Source organism: Heterocephalus glaber, unplaced genomic scaffold (genome assembly GCF_053883595.1).
Source record: "Heterocephalus glaber isolate CG9 unplaced genomic scaffold, H.glaber_assembly_v1.0 deba00001813, whole genome shotgun sequence".
Lineage (NCBI taxonomy): Eukaryota > Metazoa > Chordata > Mammalia > Rodentia > Bathyergidae > Heterocephalus > Heterocephalus glaber.
This window is the reverse complement of record NW_028258484.1, coordinates 2347630-2370947: the sequence shown is the minus strand read 5'-3', so window position 1 is coordinate 2370947 and position 23318 is coordinate 2347630. Positions and strand designations below refer to the sequence as shown.

Sequence of the window (23318 nt, the reverse complement as noted above, 5' to 3'; positions counted from 1 at the left end):
CAGGAGCTTACTCTGTTTGGCCTAAGCTCCAAGAACAGAAAATAGAACCATAGTTGATAACTATTAAATATGGACGCCAAGATGGGATGGATGGAAGAACATACATCAGGCTGTGTCGGGTGCATTAATCCTCACCACAGCCCTAAAGGAAAAAGGCCCAAGGAAAGGTTTGATGATGAGGGGCCTGGACATATGTAGTAGCCTATCAGGAAGAAAAGGCAAAGTTTGCGCTCTCTCCTCTGCAGCCCCTTCAGTGCTTGTACTCATTTCCTCATGGAGTCCATTTCTACTCAGCATGAGTCTGGGTGAGGGCAGAGACATGGATGGTGGCCTGGGGTTGCTGAGATAAACTCAGAAGACCTGGGGAGGCTGGAGAAAAAGGGCCTACCCATATGAGGAGGATGAGGAAGCAGCAGCCCTTGTGAGGGAACTGAAGTCATCTCCCACCTCTGTCAAACTCTGGGCCTCACCATCTCAGGTGGCCCTGCTGATGCACCCAGTGGTCACTGTCCTGTCTTCAAGGCACCAATCCTCGGCAGTCCTATACAGTCACCTGCTGCCTGCATGTAGCTCCCAGCCTGCCGTCCAGGCTACAGAGGATCTCTGGCTCTTGTCCAGTATAGCACATCCTTATCCTACTGGACCAATAAGACCAACACTCAAGAGCAGTAAGCCCCAAGAAGCCACTTTCCAAAGAACACATTCTCCCTCCCCCCATTTTGCAGAGGAGTTGATGTTAGCCCAGAGAGGGTCAGTAATCAGTCCAGAAGGCTCAGCTAGACTGAGTTACTTCACAGCTCTGCCATGGAGTGCTTGCCTGCCAAACAGAGAGGGGACAAGGCCTTCTTCCTGGACACCTCAGCTTACTGCAGGAGTTAGTTGCAAGCCCCAGCCCCAGCCCGGGCCCCAGCTGGGCTCAACCACCTCGCTTCTCTGCCTCTGACACCCCCTCCATACAGTATCCTGACAGCCAGGGAGGCAGGCGCAGCAAGCCAGCCCCTCCCAGTCCCGGTTCCACCTGGGGGAGCCGGGGAATTGGCGCCCCCTCCCTCCCCTCAGTCCCCAGGGGAGGAAGCCGCCTGTCAGGCAGCCATGGCGTGTCAAATCCTCTTGCTGCCTAATTGTGAGACGGCGGCGTTTAAAGAAACGCTTTTCTGGCCGCCTGCCACACCGCAAACTGCTTGGTATAATTTTATTATTAAGGAGAGAGAAAAAGAGGGAGGGGGTTGGGAGGGAGATGGAGGGAGATGGAGGGAGAGAGAGGGAGAGAGAGGGAGAGGGAGAGAGAGAGAGAGAGAGAGAGAGAGAGAGAGAGAGAGAGAGAGAGAGAGAGAGAGAGAGAGAGGGAGAGAGAGGAGAGAGAGGGGAGAGGGAGGGAGGGAGGGGGAGGGAGGAGGGAGGGAGGGAGGGGGGGGGGGGGGGGGGGGAGAAAGGAGAGAGAAGAGGAAATAGCTTAGCCCAAGTCAGCTGGTGGAGTATTCTGCTCAATGTGAAGGGGGGCGGCTTTCCAGTTGGCAAGCTGACTTCCTTAATTGCGCATTCAGTCTCTACTTAGGGTAATTGAAACGAAGCGGGGCTCGGCTCTGACAATTAGGGTCTGCGACTAGGCCATTAACCCTTTCTGCAACAGCCCCCTCCCCGGATCGATGCCTCGCACCTTTCCAAGGTGGGGAAGGGTTGCGGGGACGCCCCGCTAGGGCTCACCAGAGGACGACGGGCCCCAAACCGAGGCGCGTGTACTCAGTGCCAGCAGGTCTAACCCGGCCCCGCGGGCCCTGGAGCCTGGTTAGGACCGGGCCGGGAACGGGGGAGTCGCGCGAGGCGTGGGGGTGGTGGTGGTAGAGGGGTTTGCGGCCTCACCGCCCCTCTGCAACAGATGTTTCATCCGTGTAAGACAAAGGGAGAGCGCCTGCCGGTGCCGGGAGAAAATCCGCAGGACTCCCTCAGGGGCAGGTAAAATTTCACCTTCTATTTGTGTTCCCCCCGCCCCCCCCCCCCCCTGCTCCCCCGCCCGTCCCCGCCTCGTTGGCTGGCCTCTGCGCCAATCCGGAAAGCGCCACCAAAGACGCCGCGCCGCCTCCTCCGCAGCCCAACCCGCTGACCCCAACAAGGTCATGGCGACCTCGGGCTCCGCCAGAAGCGCGACCGCCCGTCCTCCGCGGCGAAGGGCGGCCCTGTCCCCGATCCACCGCAACTGGAGGCGCCAAGAGAGAAGGGGGCGCTGTAATCGCCAGAAAGAGGCGGCCCTGGAAGCTCCTCGCCTCCCTCCCGCCTGCGTGGGGACCCCGGGGGCTGCGCCCCCCCAACCCCCATCATTCATCTCTCTGATTCCCGCTGTAGCCACCCTCGGAAGTCAGCCGAGTGAAGCAGCTGTTCCTTGCACACTCCACTTGACCAAAGATGATGATAAATGAGGCCGGGACCGCGTCGGGGACGCGGCGGCAAAGGGCGCGCAAGGGCGGGGCGTACGGCCCGTAGGTCCCTCCCCATACCTCCGGCCCGGCGAGAACGCAGAGGACAGAGGCCGAGTGGGCAAAATCAAAGGCCTGCGCTTCCCTCCCGCGCCCTGCGCAGCCTCAGCACTCGGCGGCGAGGAAGAAGGCAGCAGAGAGGTGCGCCCCGACCGCTGGGCTCATGATTGAGCCCTTTTCCTCTGGGCCCCTGCTGCAGCTCCACCCTCGCCCCTGCCCTTCCCCCTCGCGCCCCACTCTCCCCTAATGCCTTGGTCCCCACCGTGCTTCAAACCTATTAACGCTCGTAAATAATGAATAATGGAGCGTTTCCCTCCAGTCGCGCAAGGCTGCGGGCGGGGGGGGGGCGCTGGCAGATGCGCCCGGTCCAGGGGAGGGGGCGCCCACCGGCCGGGTGCAGAGGGGGCCTGGGCGCGCGGCCTCGCACACGTGCAGCCGCGGCGCTCAGGCAGGCACCCCGCCCGGCGGCGGCGGAGGAGGGGGAATCCCGCTCTGCCCTCCCCAACGCCACCTCCCCTGGAGTCCTCTGGCACCGAACGAGGCGAGAGAGCGCGCGCGAGCTTCCCAGCCGGAGAGGGCTATTTTTAACCTGCCCCCCTTTCTATATCTGCCTCTCGGGTTTGCGCGCCCGCCCGCCCGCTAGCTCCACCAGCCGAGGACGCAGGCTCCTCACCTCGCTCAGCGGCTCCGGACTCTGAGCGCCTCCCCCGGCCCGCAGCCCCCGCCCCTGCGAGGGCATCGCACGGCTAAATCTCAGCCTGGAAAGGACCGATTAGGAGCCGCGTGCCTTTCAGCGAAATATTGGAACCGGGTGGGATGGGGGCGGGGAGCCCGGCGCTCTCATCCCCTCGTCTCCCTCCCACCCCGCGCACAGAGTGGCTGCAAGAGGCGGCTCCTTCCCCCCCCCCCGCCCCCGTTAAAGGGGGCGGCCGGCCTGGGGCGCCGAGCCCCCCTTGGGTTCTCGCCCTTCTCAACGCCCACCCTCTTTCAGTCATGTAGAAGCTGGGGCTCTCACGGACCCTGGGGAGGCGCCGGCGCCAAGTGGGGCGCTGCCTCCCCCATCTCCAGTCCCCTCCCTAAACCACTCCAAACAAACACACCATTTAAACAGCAGCAGGCTGGCCACACCGACAACTTCAAGGCAGTTTACTGCCTCCTGCCCCACCGCCCAGGCTCATCCTCCTGGAGACCCACTTCGGCCCCTCCCCCCGCAGCAGGTCCAGCACCCCGGGCCCGGGGCACAGACCCCTCCTTAGGGGAATGAGGCCGCGGGAAGTTCTCGTAGCTACCGTTATCTTGCTCTCCAAAGGGCCACCCACCCAGACCCCAGCCTTGCCTCCCTCTGAGGGAGGCGGGCGGCGGAGGAGGGGCTGAACCCAGAAGTCCCCTGGGGCTCTGCATCCCTCAGTCGCTTGACGTTTTCCAGACCGCTCGGTGCCCAATCCTGGAGTCCCTTGGACTTGGGGCCGCTGGGCCCCTCCCCCCAGGAGGTGGAGTGACCGCGCTGCCGGAGAGGAGAGGAAGTGGAGGAAGTGGTGGGCCGAGAAGAAAGGAGGGCATTCCAGCCGCCGGGAGCATCCTGGCTTAGTGGCAGGAAAGAACACAGCCTGTTTGGGAACCTGAGATAGATTTTTCTGAGGCTTAGCTGGGCTTCAGAAACCGCCTTGAGGGCTGGGGTCACCTCTAGGAGTAGATGTGGGTGTGGCTGAGTCACAGAAGCCTACCAGACTCCTAGCATCTGGGGGGAAGGGGCCAAGGTGCCTGTGGAATACAGACTCAATGCAGTGTGACATCTTCGTGTCAGGGCTTTGCTGGGAGGGCCAGGGATAGGCAGGTTGGGGAGGGAGCACTGGGGAACAGTCTCCTGGGCACAAGCAGAGCCTGGCATGCCCAAGTGAGGTTCCTGAGGTACTTCTTACCCAGTCAGCTCCAGTGAGCTTGAGCCTCCCTCAGGCCTGGAAAGTTCTCTGCCCCCCACTATTGGATCCTGTTAACAGCCAACGTGCCCCCAGAGATTTCACCTTTAGCCCTCAGATTGCCCTCTAAGAGAGTGATGTCATCTCTCATTTCAGAGGTGGAACTAGCTCTAGAGAGGTGAAAGGGCCCTCCCTAGTCAGCTGCATGGCCTTGGGTAGAGTGCCCAGCTGGGCACTGGGGAACCTCAGGGGCTTTGGTGGATGTAAACACTTCAAGGCACTATTGATGAATAATAAGGTCTCTTCCTTTGGAATGTTCAGAAAACTGCTTTTTGAAGAAAATGGGGACAGGAATTGGTGTGTGTGTGGGGAGGACTAGAGAGAAATCACATGGCCATGCCACCACTGACTCCCCCTAACTTTGCCAGGCACCTATTAAGGGTTCCCAAGTTGGGGGTTTTGCTGGGGTTATGTTGAATTATCCTGAGGCCAAAGTCCACCTAGGTCTTGTTTATTCACCTGCAGACTAAGTACAAATGTCACATGAGTGTGGACCACCATTCAAGTGTGCACAGATAGTGTTGTGATAAATTATGAACTCATTTTAGGGCCTGGTGGCTTTGTCCAGTTATATCCTCCTCCCAATAACAGACTAAAAACTTCAATTTTGATATTAAAGGGGTCCCCATCTCCATGCAGGTACCTCTGGGCCCATGGTGATACCTGGTCTCTAGCTGCCCTCATACCAGGAAGACTGTCCCTTTCCAGCGTGCCTTGGCTGGTGGCTGTGGCCCCAGATCTCCCCTGGGTGGGCCTGGATCCTGTTCAGCCCCCCAGACATGCAGTCTGGAAACCGAAAGCCTCCACTTTGGGGGACAGTGAGCCACCAGCTGCTGCTCCAGAGGCTGCCTGAGGAAGCTTTTGGGACAGGAAATCTTTGTCTTCCGTTTCCAGCTGCTGCCTTGCCCTGTGTCTGCATGGACCCTGCCTGACTTCCCTCTCTTTCACACAGCCATGAGGTGTTGAATTTGAGAGGAAAAAGGAGGCAAAGGTGGCTGTCTTGAGCCTAGCTTTTGGCTATTTTGACCAAGCTCTTGCTTGGTTTCGAGGATCAACAGAATACTTTCTGCTCCTATTCTGTGCTCTGGCTCCCTCTTCCTAGGCCTAGCCTAGGCCCCTCAAGCCACATCTCCAACTGTGCCCTTCCAGAACTGCAGACCCCTCCAAAACTTCCTCCCCCTGGTTCCATCAGCACTGGGGGCGGGTGGGATGCCTCTTCCAGCTGTACATAGTTAACTTGGCCTGATCCCAGAACTGCTTTCTGGAAACTTGTAGACTTCCTCTTGGCCAGTCCAGCAGTGTGGAGAATGGTGGGCCTCTTCTGCTCTGGGGGGAGTGGCAATCTAGAAAGTGGTTGAGTCAACAGCCAGGCTACCCCACTGTGATGGTTCACCGGAGGCTGGGGGGCTGGCTTTGGGGATGAGTTACCTCATCTGCCCACATGTCCACCCTGACTAGGCCCCAGTGCTGGACAACTATGAGTTCAAATCCCAGCTCCTACAACTCTGCTGGGTTGTGTGGAACAATTTAACCCCTTTGTGGGGTCATATTCCTCCAATGTAAAATACACATTAAACTTGCCTGGTTACTTACTGTAAGATTAAATGGGATACTGTGCTTGGCAGCTGGTAGTGGTTCAATGCAGGGTAGCAGTGTCCAGGGCCACCTGTTTGTGGGGAGGTAGGGCCCAGTTGGTACTTTGTTTCCTAGAGAACCGCTTGTCTGAGACAGATCTGTGGGGCACCCTGGGACTGAGGGTGTTCCACAGAGTAGCTGCCCTGTCCTTCAAGGCAGGGCATATCTGCCTAGTGTCACTCAACCACTAAGGTGCACATGTGAGGCAGTGGCTGGGGAGAGCCTCAACATCTAGTAAGCTCCTAGGGGAGGCGATGTGACTGGCCCACAAGATCTCAGCTATGGAGGCCACTGGGCTCTGCTGAGGTCTGGAGATGGATCGGGGAATATGGGCTTTGTGCACTCTGTCTCAGAGCCAGGTTCCCACAGAAGCCTTGGCAGCCCTGGGGACTCACTCTATACTCAACATCTGCCTCCTGGTAACAACACACATTGGTAAAAAACAGATACATGCACTGAGTTTCCAGTGATTGCAAGTACTGGTCTTCTCTCGGCCTTGGTTTCCCACTGGTACAGTGAAGAGTCGGGATAAGCCGATCTCATCCTTGACCCTAATGGTTCTCTGTACCCCTCTTCCCTTCAGTCCTGGGGGCTGGCTTCCATGCCATGGCTGTAGCCTTGGGGGTACCAGACTCATGCAGACTAATAAACAGACACTTATCACCAGGTACTATCCTAAGTATTTAGTGTCTACTGTCTTTTCATCCTCACAAGCAGCCCACAAGGTGGGTTCCCTTATTTCCAAGGCTTCCCAAGATGAAGCCCAAATTCATGTAGCAAGTAAGGGGGCAAGGCCACAGGGCTGAATTTGGGCTGTTTCTAGCTCAGTCTGACCCCAAGCCCTGGCTGAGCTCCCAGGCAGGCTGGGCTCTTTGAGTATTTCATAAAGGAAATGAAACCAGTTGGTTTTCTTGGTGTAAAGCCAGTATAGACACTTCATCTTCATGGCTGATGAGGGTGTGGTCTAGTTGGGAATGGCAAGAGTTAGCCAGTGCAACCTCTTTGGAGAGCTTTTTGGCAATATGAATCCAAATAAAGCTCCATATGCCCTCTGACCTGGGCCCAAACTTATCTGCACAAGGCTAGTAACTGTAGTATCATCTGCACCAGCAAAAGACTGGAGATCCCCTAAATGTCCACCCAAGTGGGATAGGGAAACACACTGGGGAAATTCCATGGGGTGGTGGGGTGGTGATGGTGATGGTGGATTAAAGAAAAGAAAGAAAGGGCTAAGGATGTAGCTCAGGTGGAGCACTTGCCTACAATGCATCAGGCCTGGGGTTTCATCCCCAGTATCAAACTTTTATTTTTTAATTAATTTTTTTTATCTTGGGTTTTTTGTTTTTTGAGACAGGGTCTTGCTTTGTAGTTCAGACTGGCCCTGAACTCACTATGTAGCCCAAGCTGGCCTTGAACTCACGGTAGTCCTCCTGCCTCAGCCTCCTAAATGCTGGGATTACAGGTGTGCACCACCACCAGCAAACTTTTTAAAAAAGTATGCAGATGCTCCATTTGTACAAAAGAGAGACTGTATTTGATTTTTTTATTTCCTTTTACCCTGAGCATATGATACCAGCTAAGAGATTTCAAAACTGATTTTAAGAATCAATATTAAATAAATATCTGCCCTTTGGGTTATGTGAGCGAGGAAGTTGAACAGCAGGCCTGGTTTCAGGCTCAAACCGGACACTACTCCTTTCCAGCTGGCTGATGCAGGCTGCCAAGCTCACCTCAGTTTCTTCCACAGTAGGCTGGAGCAATGGAGGCCTGGCTGCCAAGAGGAGTCCATTCCTCTGCATCCTGTAATGGGCAAGATAAGGATTCTCCCTCCATTTTACAAAGAAGGACACTGAGGCCTCAAAGGCAGGGGGCATACCTTAATCTGGCTCTGTGCTCACTGCATGCACCGTCTTGGGGACACAGCAGCCAGGACCCAGTCCAGGTGGGCAGCTGCTGCACCCAGAACAAAGGACAAAGGGCAAACTCCAGGGCCAGGCTCTCTCGGCTTTGCATGTTACCCTCTCTCCCTATTTCCATTAGCAAAGTGCTTCCCTTTAACCATCTGAACAAAACAACAAGTCATAATATGTAAAAACTGAATAGAATTCTTGCCTGCCATGCGGGAGGCCCGGGTTTGAGTCTCAGCCAATGCACTCTGCTGTTGGGCCAAGGATTTAGCTCAGTGGTTCTGGTGCCTGCCTCGCAAGCGCAAGGTCCCAAGTTCGATCCCCGGTACCAAAAAAAAAAACAAACCAAAAAAACCCTGAAGTGTTCTGGGCCTGATGTTCTGGGAACCCTTGTTTGGGCCCAAGGCCCCCTGGGACCCCACCTCACTGTGGGGCCCTGGACAAATGACTCCCTGTGCCTGTTCCTCACCTTGGAGGGTGGCATGAGGATTAAATGAGATAATGTGCACGCAGGTGTTAGCACAGCCCTGGGCAAGGGCAGGGAGTGGGCACAAGGAGCTACCCGTCCTTTGGCAAAGGTAAATATTGATATTTTTCCTAACTGAGGTAAAGGTCAGGAAAATCTGCCTGGTCCTTGCTGGCTACAGTGTAGAGCCAGGAAGGTAGGAATCCCTTGGAGTGACAGCACCTGGGTCAGGCTGGTCAGTGCCCAGTAGGAGGACATGCTGTCCTGGCACATAAGCAGGGTCCACTGTCTGTGTTCCCTGGCTGGGATGGTGGTGGAACAGTCTTGGCTGTCTGGTTGACAGCCCCTGTGGGCCCAGGCCTATGGAACAAGTGTCCAGAAAGATCTCTGTGTTCTGATCTGGTCTAGAGATGGCTTTTTCCAGACCAGAGCCTCATGAGTCTTTGGAAAGAACACCAAGTACCTGAGGCCCTGATGCTGATGGCTGTGTGTCCTCAGGTAAGTCACCCACCTTTCTGGGTCTCCATGTCCTCACTCATAAATTAGGATAGTGATAAATACCTTCCTCACTGGGCTGAGTGAAGAACCAATGAGATACTGAAATGCCCTGTCATTATCATGCTCATGGCTAATTCTCACCCGGGCTTACATGTGCTGGGCCCTCTTCTGAGAAGCAGTCTACACAATTTAACTCATTGTACAGATAAGGCAACAGAGGTCCTGAGAGATTAAAACACTTGGCCAGACTCACACAACTTGTAAGTGGCAGAAACAACTCTACTAGGTAAATAAAAGAAGGTCTGGGGCCAGGGATTTAGCTCAGTGGTTCCACTGCCTGCCTCTCAAGTACAAGGTCCTGAGTTCGACCCTGGGTACCCCCCCCCAAAAAAAGGAGGTCTGATGTAATTATTATAATTCATGGGTCTATGGTCAGGGCTAAGGTTAGGAAGCTTCAGACTCAGTTTCCAAAGGTACCTTTGGTCAGAGCAGGAATGCCTGGGAAAGGTACTGGGTCAGGAGGATGCAGCCCTGTGGCAAGGTTTTTCCTGGGTGCCCACTGTGCTGGGCATCAAAAGAGGTGGCATGGGCCAGGGATTTAGCTCAGTGGTGCTGTCACCTGCCTTGCAAGCACAAGGTCCTGAGTTCGATCCCCAGTGCAAAAAAAAAAAAAAGAGGTGCCTTCTTCCTGTCACATTGTTTTCATCCCCAGAGAGATTGCTAGGAACACAGGAGCACCTCCATTTTACCAAGAGCACAGTTAAGACCTGGGAGGAAAAGAAACAGCAACATTTAGATTTGACTTCAGCCTGTTTGGTTCTGAGTCTGCTCCTCAGTGCACAGATGCTGGGGAAGAGTGAGATCTGGAGACAGGAGGTCCGTTAGGGCTTCAGAGTCTCCAGGCTAACTTGTTCAATCTCATGCACTGTCTGTAGAGTACCTTCCCTTTTGCCTTCAGGGTCTTGGCCTCCATGCCAGCCATGGGAGCTTAATATACCATTTCACAGACAGAAAATTAAGGCTCAATGTGGGCAGAGATGTGCCCAAGGTTTAAAACCCCACTTCCTGGCACCTTTGGATTCCCCAAAGACCACACAGCTCTTCCATCTACCTGCATGCTCATCCATCTATTCCTCCATCTGGATATCCATCCACACATCCATTCATCCCTTCACCCACAGTCCATCTATCCACCATCTCCAGCCAGCCACTCTTACACCCACTCATCTGTCCATCTGAGAACCAGTTACTAAGTGTCTATTGTATGCCATGCCAGTGCTAGGAACTGAGCAGCCAGAAGCAGCTGAGGACTCAGAGCCTCCTGATGAAGGCAGACAAATGCTGAGGCACAGGCAAGGGCCCTAAATCATACCTGGTGGAAACCAGATCAGAGAGGACTTCTCAGAGAAAGTGATCCCTCTCACCTGAGTCCTAAGGAATGTACAGGAGTTAGTGAGGGAAAGAGGAAAGGCCTGGAAGGCAGGAGAAAGAAAAGATGCTGACAATGTGGCATGGCTCTTAATATGTATGTGAAGACATGAGAAATGGGCAGGGCCTATGTGGTACAGGGCCTGTGGCTAGTGATGATCACAGACTTTGTGCTGAGGGAAATGGGGAACTATTGGGGGAAGCCAGGGGATGAGTGACACCATCAGGCATGTGTTGTAGAATTCACAGACACAGCAGGGGTTGGTAAAGGGTTGAGTGTGGAGATAAGAGACAGTGAGAAAGAGGATGAGACAGTCTCCAGAGAGAAGTGATGGGGCTAGACCAAAGTGGTGGCAGAGGATTAGGAAAGGATGAGATTCTGGAAATGTCGGCACTGGCAGGACTCAACACCCAATTCCAAATACTAGTGGGGGACAAAGGATTTCTCAAAGCCTATGGTCCTAACCACAAGATAACCCTGTCCTCCAAAGGGGCCATCTCCCCATTCCCTTCAGACCTGCCTCACCCAAACACCAAGTATCAAAAACTCCTGAGTGGCTTATATTTCCTGGTATGCCACAGTCCAGTAGGGTCAATACCCTTAAGTGACTTGTTGCAGATCTGAGGCCCAAAGAGGATAAGGGAGCCACACAGCATGGGGGTTGAGAGCCTACCCACCTCCATCTCTGGCTCCTGCTGCACCAGCCTTAGGGGGGTGGGGGGAGGGTGGCAAGGACAGAGTGTGATATCTGAGGTCTGCTCAGAGATGGCCTCCCTCAGGCTGTGCCTCCTCGGCATCACTGCCAGAGTGTCAGTGGGAATACTCGTTCTCAGCATGGGGATGAAAGGCAGGCACTGGGGACTTGGGAGGGAGAGAGATTCCCATGGGAAAGGGACAGCTCTGTATGCTAGCCCCCTACAGGCTGGCTTTGATGACAGATAAACCCCAGCCGGCTCCTCGGGCATCTGCCCCTTACTGGGAAACAAAGGCAGTGGCTGTGGATATGTGCACACATGAACAGGGAAACCCTAAGCAGTCCCGTGTCTCTTCTGCTGCAGCTCTGCCTTTATTCCTGTCCCCTCCTTTGTTGGCACATGCTCTCCTCACAGACTTGATGGGCCACACGTTTACAAGGCTTCCTTCCACCCTCTGAGCCACCACCAATAAAAGATTTTTGTCTCCCAAACAAACTGCATTTAGAGGTCACCTACTTGCTCTTTTGTGGGGCTCGTAGGAACAGCAACTCAGGCCTTTGATCGAAACGCATTAGCCAGGGGTTTGTGGGTCACATGTTTGTTGAATGGATGGATGGATGAGTGGCTTGGATGGGTGAACAGATGGATGAATGACACGCCAGCCCCAAGCAAAGCCACTGCTATTTTTGTTAGCCTGAACAAAACATGATTTCCCTACAGCTTTTAAGAAAATGGAAGGTAGTTCCTGGGGCCCCTCAGGTCTGTACTACAGCCTCCCTCAAGTTGCCTGGGCTGGGAAACTGGCCCATCTCAGGCAAACTGAAGACACCAGACCCAGGCTCCTGTCACCCTGAGCTATGCCATCCAGGCTCTCCAGTATCCATCCCCACACCCACCCGAAGCTCCTTCTTTTGACTCTTCCCCTCTCCCCTGACTACCAGAGAACCCCAGGAATTCCCTTAACCTTTGAGTGTCCCCAGGCACATGGCCCTTGGGACCAGCCTTGGTGGGGCCAAAAGGACACACAAGGAGAGAGGTGCATGCCTGCCTGCAGCCTGCCCAGTAGCTTTGGAGCTCCAGGAGAGCAGGGTGTTTGTCATCTGCTGAGGACAGTGGAGATGGTTTAAGGTGAAATTTAAGCCCATTAGTGCTTGGCTAATGACATCAGCAGCAACAGGGAAAATGAAGACGGCAGGGTGTGTGATCGCCCATAAATTGTTAGGGCTGGTACGGCCTCCATCCCTAGGTCTGGCTCCTGCCCCTCTGCTACCTTGGCAGAGTCCCCTACCCCCCAAAGGACCCCCTTCATCACTGGCAGGCCCTGGCCAGGCCTTGCAAGCTCAGCCCCCAGGGTCGGTGTGTGGCTGGGGCCTTGGCCAGGGCGTGAGAAAGGAATTGGCCAGGGAGTCCAAGCGTGGAAGAGCAGCAGCTTCTTAATCTCTCTCCTTTTATAACTTCTGTCTTTTTTATGCACACGCAAGGACCCCAGCTCTGCTGCTGGCAGCTCTGCCCTGGCTCAGCCGTCTCCCTGCAGCTAATGCCTGACAGCTCTGTTTATGTCTCCCCATAATTCTCTAGCTTTATGTTTTTTTTTCGGGGCCATTAAGCTTCCAGCCACAGGCTTCTTCCCCTGCCCCCGCCTGCCTTTGTCCTTGAGGCCCGGCTGCCCCACCACCCTTTGGGAGACAGCCATCCCCTCCTAGCAGGTGGAAAAGGACCCTGCACCCCACGCCTCATCCAGAGGCCTCTCTCAGGATGGCCCTGTTGGAGAGGATTTCTGGTCCCCAGGATCTCCTGACACCAACTCCCGTCATTTCCCACCACAAGTCTCAACCCACCTGTCCTCAGGGAAGATCACACTCTGGTCTCCTAGATGGACAGCAGAGCCCTCAGCCATACCTCATCTCCTCCCCAGTGCTGCTGTTCCTCCAACCTCCCCTTTGGCTTCTCTCTGTGTGTGACTGTGTTTCAGAGCCCCAGCCTCCTGCTGAGGGCAAAGATACACCCCATTCCCTTCTGCCTGACCTTTCCTTGCAGCTCCCAACAAAGATCCAGTGTATTCCTGGCAACCTGAGGCCTCCTCTGCTCCACAGGCTTCATCTTCTGCCCCCTCCCTGTCTTTCTATGGTCCATCCTCTGGACCTAGCCAAGGTCTCCCATCCTCAAGGCCACAGTGCAGAGTCTGGCCATGTTACCTCTCCTCAGGAATTCCGTAAGAGGGATCTCCTGATCCCCAGCCTCTACCCCTGTGTGGCCCCACATAAGCTTGGTTCATGGCACTTCCTTGCGATAAGAGTTTTCATTGGCTCCGCATTTACATTATCTCAAGCCCCATCTTCAGTGTGGTGCTCAGACCTCTCCAGTCCCAGGACCTCACAGACTCTGGCTACCCCTGCTTCAATTTGAGACCTGGCCTAAGGAGTCCTGACAAGGGTGGCAGGGCCACCCATCTCAGCTCATGTGGTGCATGCTGCCTTTGTCATCTCAGCAGGTCCAAATCCAGGGCAGAGGGGCCTCAGGAGGTCTTTCCCAGCTTCTTCAACTAGAAACAATTCTCTTTCCTTTGAATCTGCATGGGTCCCTTCTGGTGCTCATACAGCCTCCTATTTTCTTGAGCTTGTGATCTACCTCAGCCTCCCAGAGTGCTGGATTACACGCATGTGCCACCATGCCACACTTCTGCTCATCTTTCTTAACTTCCCCTTTTCCTTTCTGTCCAGCTGCCTTTGTCAGCCCTCCACTTTTCCTGCACACACAGGCGGCCTATAATAGTGCCCTCCCCACTATTATGTGGATGTTGTTTCAGCCTCTGGAAATCTCTGCTTTGCTAGGTCTTGTCTGCTCCCAAAACTACTTGACCCCATCACTGGACACCAAGTGGTCTGGTCCCCACTCTTCTCTCTCCTTTTCATAGTTGGGTGCTGGGAACACCAGCCTGTCTCTACAACCAAGCACTGCCCACTGCCCAGGACTGAAGAGAAGCAGCCTGAGCATATTGATGCTACTGCTACTGCAGCTACTGCTGTCCACCCAGGTATAAATCTGTTTCTCTGTGACCTTTGGGGCTGAGTTCTTGGCTCAGTTTCAGTCAATTTCAATCTGACTGGTCGTGTACCTCCCCAGTGTGTCTGGCCACAGCTCAGCAGGGCTGCTCTGTCTTGTTTACCCCAGCTGGCACTTCACACAGATGACCTCCTGCACTTGGCATTCTTACCGTCTCACCGGCAGCCCTTCATGTGACCAGGATAAACCACCTTGCCTCACCAGGGCAGTGTTCTCCTTTGAACACAGGCCTTCCTGGTCCCTGCTTTCACCCTATAAATAGTTTCTGAGAGACAGACATGGTGATGCATGCCTACAATCCCAGCTGTTTGGGAGGCTGAAGCAGGAGGATCATGAGTTTGAGACCAGTCTGTACAATTTAGCAAGGCCCTGTCTCAAAACAAAACGCAAAACTGAGACAAATAGCTCTGTGTAGAGATTACCAAGTTGGGCTGTCTTATGGGCCATAGTAAGGAATCTTATTTTCAAGATGGGGACAGTTTCATAATTTCAGGCTCAGGGCAAATGAAACGCAGGGACTCTTAGTCAAAAAGTATTAAAAATCTCATTCAGCACCTGCCTCGCAAGCACAAGTCCCAAGTTCAATCCTTGGTACCAAAAAAAAAAAAAAGTATTAAAAATCTCAAACTGAAGTACTTGCATTGAGCACAGAGGATTTCTTTCTTTTGGTACTGAGGATCGAACTCGGGACCTTGTGCTTACGAGGCAGGCTGTGGAACCACTGAGCTAAATCCCCAGCCCTAGTACAGTGCATTTCTAAAAGTGGGCCCTGGGCAACTGCCCAGGCTGCAGCCCATGAAAACAGCCCTGGCTAGGAGGAAGTCCTGGGCACAGCTGCTGCCTCTCCCTGGCAGTGTTTTCTAAGACCTGGACATTCTGCTGAGTGCTACAGGGAGATCAAGAGTTAATGCTCACATCATACTTATGACCACTACCTAAGGACTCCGGTACCAATCATCGAAATAGTAACAACAGTTCCTCTTTACAGAGTACTTACTATGTGCCAAGCACTTTGCATTTTTCAAATCAATGGAAGACACAGCTGCCCAGTTCTGCAGCTTAGGAGACGGGAGCCAGAAAGGCAAGGTCATGTGCCCACAATCATGAGGTAGGAAAATGCTGGAGGTAGGAGTGAGCTCAGGTCCTAAGCATCTTTCTGAACAACCCATGCTCACCTTGTCATAAACATTACCAGAATTTCTCTGAGAGTAAGGCCGGACAATGAGGCTGATGTGACAGGTAAGACACTGAGATCCTGGATGGAGCTTGAGAAGCTCCTCTCAGTCTCTCCCTGCAGAGAAGCAAAACCTGAAGCTCAGAGAAGGGAATTCACTCCCACTAGATCACAGCACACCAGGCCTTCCAAATCCCAGCCTCCCACAACACTATTTCCAAAGAACTTTTCCTGCTCTGGGCAAATGCTCATGATCTGATACATAATGCAAAAGGTGGGGTCCAAATACAGACATTCAGCACAATCCCAATCTTGTTAAACAAACTGGGTAGAAATGTACAAAGATGCTAACATCAGTATCTTCTCATAGGGGGCTACGGGTTGGTTGGTTGGTTATTTATTTATTGCAGTACTGAAGACTGAACCAAGGGCCTTCACACTAAGCTATGACTCCAGCCTCCTTTTTTTTTTTTTTTTAATTTTGAGACAAGGTGTCACTAAGGCACTAAGTTGCCTAGGTTGGGCTTAAACTCCAGATCCTCCTGCTACAACCTCCCAGAGTACTGGGATTATAGGCATGGGTCACCATGTCTGGCTCTCAGTGAGGTTTTAAAAAAGATCAACTGCTGAGTTTTCTAGAATCAATGAGGGCAGGAGCTGGTGGAATCAAATTCCAGTTAACAGAGTTGCCATAGATACCATGTAGAGATTACACATTTTCCTAGACCCAGAACATAATGCAGGCAAGTGGTTGTTTGGACTGCTCTTCCTTTCTTTGTTGAGGATCTGGAAAGTCTGGAAGGTTCTTCAGGACATGGGGGCCTGGGGCTCCCTCCCTGAGATATCTGTACCTGGCTCACTGGGAGTCTTGGTGCACCCTGCTCCTTTCTCCTTGTGCCTTGACTGGGACTAGAGGGATGTTAGGAAGTATGTCCCAGTGTGCCCTGATGTCCTCTCACCCAGCCCACCACTCTGCCCCTCATCTGTCCCTACTTTCTCCATCCTCCCCTGGCATGTCCATGTTCCTGGCCCCTGGGCCTGACAAGTGCACAGGGCTCCAGGACTCCATCAGCAGTTCCCTCTGCTCACTTCAGAGGCAGGCTGGTCTGCACGCCGTCCCCCTATACTGATGCCTGGCATTCCGCAGACAGCTCCCAGCCACCTCCAGCCCAGAGAGCCCCCTGGGTCTCTGGCCTGAGAAGAGCTGACAGCTCCTTAATAGAAGCAGGCCACTGACGCCTGAGTGACACCACGCCTGGCTGAGAGGCGGCTTGCATCAAAGCCTTGTTTTTCCTTCTTCCTCTGAGGCACTGAAAAATTTACATAAAGAGCCCTGCATGTGTCTGCGACACAGTGCATTTCTTTTAGCATCTCCTCAGCTGCCCAGCAGACCTGGCCCACTTCTCCAGGAGTGGGGTGGGGGGTGTCTCGGGAACCATCCATGCCTGGTCACCCAGACAGGATCAGGGGAGGCAGCCAAAGCAACAACTGTGTCATCATTTCTTTCTTGTTCTTTTTTCTTTCGTGCTGGGGATAGAACCCAGAGCCTTATACATGCTAGGCAAATATTCCACTATTGAGCTATATCCCAGCCCATCACAGTGTACAAAACCCAACCAAACTTTAAAGGCTTAGAGGGTGGGGACATGCATGCTACCAGACCAGCCTGAAGGTCTCAGCCAAGCCCTATTCTGGCCTTAGATGCAGAAAAGGGGCCTTTGGCAGGGCCAGTCCGGCTGCATGCAGCAGGTTCATGTGCCCCTGTGGGCCTTCACAAGGAGACAGCCCTGCTGAGCAGAGTTCACCTCTGAACCAGGCCTGGAAGCCAAGTCTTCCTAGTCAAGAAGCCCAAGTTTGTGGCCACCACCCACAATGCCCACCACCTTTTCAGCTCATTCGGGGGGTTTCTGGGGAAGCTCCTAAACAGTCCTATTCTCTAACAGCTGAAGGCTTTAAGACCCCACTATTATCCTGGCCTTACTTTGGGCAAAGGAAACCCCTCTCTTGGCTCCTCTTTTAGGAACGACTGAGTCTATCAGGGCAAGTCCCACTACCCCTGTGAACAAAGGGCACTCCAGATCCTTCATCAGGAGCACCAGGGAGCCAAGAGCAAAGCTCCCCAGCTGGAGTTTCCCTATTGACATACTGAATCCTCAGTCTTCTCACCGGTCAGATGGGTAACTTGAGAGTATTCCCTATATGCATCTGGTTGACATGAGTTCTATGTATTCAAATATTATACAATAACTCCTGTGTGCTAGAATGTCACCAAGTGAGTCATATGGCAAGTCTTGTGTTTTCATTTGGGACTTAATATTCTGCCCTGTGTATCTGGGCTTTGTTTTATGGGAGGTTTTTTTTTTGTGGTACTGGAAATCGAACTCAGGACCTTTGAGCTTGCAAGGCAGGCGTGGTGCCACTGAGCTAAATCCCTGGCCCTGTGGGAGTTTTTTTTTGTTTTTGTTTTGGTACCGGGGATTGAACTTGGGTTCTTCCGTTTGTGCAGCAGGGCCAGAACCACTGAGCTAAATTCCCGGGCCCCCCGTGGGAGTTTTGAAGGGACCAACTATACATGATTTTCATCTGGAACAACACAATATAGTCCCCCAAGTCCCATGGAAGCATTGGAGATGTTTCTGGATTCTGAAGCCACGGAAGCCACCCATTTGTCCCCTCCCTATCACCTGGATCTGTGTGTCCAGGCAAGTCTTTTTAAACACAAATGAGGCCACAGCAACTTTAGTTCCAAGCACACATCAATGGGAATGTCACACATGTTCCAAACACATTCTAGAACATTTACAGCCAGTCCTCAGACTGAGCTATTCAATGCTCGTCAGAGGCAAAATGGACAAACTGAGGTATAGTCGTCCCCTAACCTGTGGTTCCATTTTGTGGTTTTAATTACCTATGGTCAACCATGGTCCAAAAATATTAAATGGAATATTTCAGAAGTAAACAACTCATAAATTTAAGTAACTTTTATTACAGAATATTGTTATCATTGTAGTCCATATGATTACTGTTAATCTCTTACATGATCAATTTTTAAATTATAAACTTTGTCATAGGTATTTATGTGTAGGAAAAAACATAGTAATACAGTTTGGTACTATCTGTGGTTTCAGACATCCACAGGGGTCCTGGAATGTGTCCCCTTCAGATGAAAGAGGACTACTATATATGTATTTGTGTTTAGCTTTCTGTCACTAAACAACAGGAAAAAATCAACTCATAGAGTACAGTGTTTGTTTTGTTTTGTTTTTTTCAGTACTGGGGATTGAATCCAAGGGTGCTATATCACCAAGTTATACTTTAGGCCCTTTTTATTTTTTGGGACAGGTTTTTGCCAAGTTGCCCAGGCTAGTCTTGAACTTGTGAACCTCCTGGTCTCAGGCTCTCAAGTATCTGTGATTACAGGTGTACACTTCTGTGCCCTGTGACAAAGGTTTATTTTTTCTCACAGTTTTGGAAGTTTCAATCCATGGTCAGTTGGCTTCATTACCTTTGTGCCTGTCTTGAGGCAGCATATTGTGCCAGGAGCACATGGCAGAACAATGCTACTCACCTCACAGTGGAAATTAAAAGACAAGAGGAAGAAACTAGGATCCCAATCCCCTTTGAAGACAGGCCCCAGTGACCCAAAGACCTACCATTAGGTGCCATCTGTTAAAGGTTCCACCACCTCCCAACAGTGCCAAGCTGGGGACCAAAGCTTCAACACACAGGTCTTTGGGGGACATTTATGATCCAAACTGTAGCACATACAACAGAATGCTACACAATAATAAAAAAAAATCAACCACTTCTACACACAATATGGATAATCTCAAAAACAGTACATTGAGTAAAACAAGCCAGACCTATGAGGTTGCATATGCATGATCTTCAAAAGCAGACATATCGTCTTGGGCAGCAAATGTTTGAGGGGCACAAGGGACTTCTGGGTGCTGGTAGTATTCTTTTTCTCAATTTGAACATCAGTTACGTGAGTGTGTTCAGTTTGTAGAAATTCACTGGCTGTTCTCTTGTGATTCAAGCTCTTCTCTGTATGCAAATCAATAAAAAGTTAAAAAGTAAAACAGGTTGGGGCTCAGTGGTACAGCACATGTTTAGCATGTGTGAGGCCCAGATTCGATTCCCAGTATCCTTCCCTACAAGAAAAAAGTAAAGCAGGGGCCAGGGATTTAGCTCAGCAGTGCTGCGCCTCCCTCAAAAACACAAGGTCCTGAGTTTGATCCCCGGTACCAAAAAAAAAAAAGTAAAGCACATTCTTCTATTGAATCCCTACGAAGCCTTCTTGCTTTGTTCAAGGTAAAGTATAGAAAACCACTTTGCCTGTGGGGTCAGTATCAGCACCCCCAAATATTGCCTGTTCTCCTTAGCCAATGGCAGCCTGCATGTCCTCACCCTCCCAAGAAGGCAGGCTGGCCAGGTGACCCACTTTGGACAATGAAATTCAAGTGTCTGTGATATATACTGCCTTACATAGGAGGCTGTATGCATCCATATGCCTGTCTCTTCTCTCTGTGACATGCAGGGACTTCAGACGGGCTCTGCTCTGCCTGCTTGGGTCTCCAGTGACATCAGCAAGTAGTCTCCCCTGCCCACCACAGACATATAGCATGAGTGAGGAAAAACCCTTTGTGAAGGTGTTGGTGTTTGGGTATGTTTGTTACATAGCACTCTCGGCCCATTCTGACTAGTATTACTGGGCTTCAAGGCTGGTGGCCTTGTCCTTGACAACTTCTCTGTCTTTGTGAAATGAAAACATTCTGACTAGGGGGTTCCAGAGATTCTGTGCTTCAGAATTGCTAGGACCTCACAGCAGCTCCCAAGCTGTACCTGAGTCTATGATGTCCTAGGCCCCTGAACCTGTTGACAGATCCTCCCACCTCACCCCTGCAGGTCTCATCCTCTCCTGTTCCTTGAGGGCAGGGCATACAGTCAGTGGTCAATCATGAGTTTCCACAGAATAAGCAAGACAAAGAGTGAGATCCATAGGCCTTTCACCTCCAGCAGGGGAGCAACTTCAAAAGCAACCCCTGTGCTTGATCACAAAATTCTGTGCAGCCCAGGAGACTGTGGGATCTGGCTCAACCTCCAGGATACTTCCCAACAACCTCCAGCGCTCCTTGGATGACTCTCCTGCAGCTCTGCATAACCAGTGTGCCCAGAAAGCCTGGTTTGGACTATAAGGACTGTCACTCCTACCTCACAGCCTCCTACTACTGGCAAAAGCAAGGCAAAGCAGGAGAGGATCTGGGGGCGCTCTGAGGGAAATGGTGCTGCTAATTAACTGTTTTAGATCATGAGTTGGAATTGTAGATAAGGAACATCTTTTCCAGAAAGGCCTCCAATAGAGGCCGTGTGATAAATGATCCTGGAGCTCAGTACTGGCCTCAGAATCTCCACTACAAATGCTGGTGTGGGAGTCTCCTGGAGCAGGCTAGTCTCCACACTGTCTTTATCAATTCTGCCAACTGGTCATAAGCTCAGCTCCATGGGACCCTTGTTTCTAGCCTGTGAGAGGGCTGGGTGTGGGGGCAAGTCAAGGAATGAACCAGGTGGCATAGGTCCCTGGATACCCTCTCTTGAGGACTCCTGCTTCTACTGGGTTTGTCTCCATCTGCCCTTCCCTACATGTTCCCCCCCATGTAGCATGGGCAGCTAGGAGCAAACCCCTGGCTGGTCATGACTTCAGGGGCTCTGAATAAGTACAGCTCTTACTCTGTGCTCCCACGGGACCCTAGAAGTTCAGAGAAGATGGGCCGCTTGCTCAAGGTCACACAGAAAAGCTGTGCTGACAGCTCCCCTGCTTGCTGGGGAGGGGAAAGAACACCCCTGGGGTCACACTGAACCCCTTAGCCCAGAATGTGCTGTCCTGGTAAGGGGGACTGGTCCTCAGCTTCATTCCCTACCCCTCTCCCACACACATTTCAGCCACTCTGGCTCACCAGGTCCACCAGGCCTTTGCATATGCTGTTCTCTCTGGGCCATGGTCCCTCTGGATCTTACTGCCTAAAAGCTGCTTCCTTGAAGAAGCCGTCCTGACTGCCTCATCCCCACAGCTCTGTCTGCTCTACCATATCACCTACCTAACAGATATTCACTCGCTAGCTTCTTGCCTATCTGTCCCTGAGTTGATAACTCTGAGGGGGCTGGGTCCCATCTGTCCCATCTAGCACATGGCAGAAACATGCCTGCTGCATGGAACAGAGGGGACAAGAGGATGATGAAACTCCAGCCTGAGCTGGCAGGGGGCTAGCCAGGAGTTCCAGTGGCTCAGGAACTTCCAGTTGGGCCTTGTAGGCCCCTGGGCTCAGCGAGTCCCTTTTCCCTCCCTTTCACCTATAGGTTTCCTCTGGAGCCCTCCCTACCTCTCCTGTCCTTTCCTCATCCTCAGTTACCACCATCTTCCTCCCTGCTCAACTCTATATCCCCTGCTTAGATCCCTCCTGAGCACCAGGCACTGCCAACAATGAGAAAACATGTCCCTGCCTCCCTGGCCAGGCAGTCATGGGCCACAGTTAGCAACCCTCACCCACCCTCCTCACTCCCCAGCATCATGCCTGGCAGCACCAACCCACAAGGAGCTCCCTGCACCTTCAAGACTTCACACGAGGTGGACACCCATCCTCTAGGTCTTGTCATCTAGTTGTGGGGGTCATCTCCTCTCAAACCTCCCTATGACTTTCCAACTCCTCCCCCTCTGTGTTTTCCACCACTGTCTACCGTAGGACTGGGTACTCTGCAGGTCAGGATCTATGGCTGCCTGGTTCCCCATGACCTCAGCTTCTGGTTCTATCATAGTAGCCCCAACAGCCAGCACAGTAGGTGGTCAGAAAAAGGCTGATTGTGTGGCTGGTGAATGGATGGGTGCTGTGTGATTTCAGTGGCAGAATGTAGTGGCAGCACATATGCCAGGTACCTAAGAGGCCACTGAGGAATCTGCCAGCCCCAATGTCGTGGGCATGAGAAGAAAGGCCTAAAGTGGCTTCCCTTTGCTTGGTTCACACTTCTGCTGAGGCAGACACATAGAGCCACCTCATTCAACCTTCAAGATGATGTTTTCTTTTCTTTTTATTAATTTATTTTTAAATTTATTTATTTATTTATATATTTATTGGTACATTTTAGGAATACAATACATTTACATTTATCATTGGGTGTAAGATGATGTTATATTATCATCATACCCAACAGAGACAAGGACGCAGAGCACAGAGACAAGGAGTAGCTCAAGATCACACAGCCAAGAAGTAGAGGAGTGGGAACTTGAACCAGGTCTTCCGATTCCAAAACACAGACTAGCCATCATCTACACTGCCATCATCTACACCCTCACCTTTTTGTCAACTTGCTCCCTCCCTTCAATTGATCCCCAAATTCTTTTTAAAAAACTTTATTAGTATATGCTTGTAGTACCTAAATTTTACAGCAATCTTGGGGAGTAGGTACATATACATAACACAGAATGTTTCTTTTTTTTATCCCCTTCTTCCCATCCACCTCCCTCAGTCCCCAAATTCTTTGGCCAAAATGTAGGTTCTCCTTCTGGAGCCCCTCTCAGCCTGGCCCTGGAGAGGTGAAAGGCAGGGGCAGGGTTTCTGGGTGGGCTGCTGGCACCCCCACTCTGCATCTGACCACATTGGATATCAGCCATAGATACTCCCTGCATGGCAGGCAGGCAGGCAGGACTTGTGCCACCATTTGACAACCGAGGACACTGAGGCCCTGGACACAGAGCAGGATTTCAACTCTGGATCTGGACTCTGAGAAACTATACTCTTTGCCTTCTGGGTAGGGGTCTGAGGAGCCTTCCCCAAGGCTAGCAAACCCTGAGCCAGGGTGTTAACTCAGCTACTCTCAGTCTTTGTCTTCCAGGCATTCCCACCAGGTCAAGAGACATTGGACTGAGCCAATCCTTTGGGTGCAGTTTGGGGACTCTGGCCTTGAGGCTGAGTGTACTCTGGGTCTCTGGCTACTATGAAAGTGTTTCTC

The 23318-nt window shown here is 52.2% G+C and overlaps 1 protein-coding gene and 1 long non-coding RNA gene across 3 annotated transcripts in view; one reads left to right on the top strand and one right to left on the bottom strand.

Annotated features, from left to right (window-relative positions):
- Positions 1 to 23318, bottom strand: part of Rai1 (retinoic acid induced 1) — a 114648-nt gene that overhangs the window by 23928 nt on the left and 67402 nt on the right. Inside the window, exon 1 of one of the 2 annotated variants that reach the window (XM_087203949.1) lies at positions 3145 to 3297. The exons of the other annotated variant lie outside the window; for it this stretch is intronic. The gene's annotated coding sequence lies outside the window, so the exon portion shown is untranslated. Of the gene's footprint in view, positions 1 to 3144; positions 3298 to 23318 lie in introns of those variants that run through there. 2 annotated transcript variants of the gene reach the window in all.
- Positions 1429 to 8446, top strand: LOC147820663 (uncharacterized). The gene is made up of 2 exons (XR_015448359.1): positions 1429 to 1953; positions 2341 to 8446. It is a non-coding gene; the product is annotated as an uncharacterized LOC147820663 (long non-coding RNA).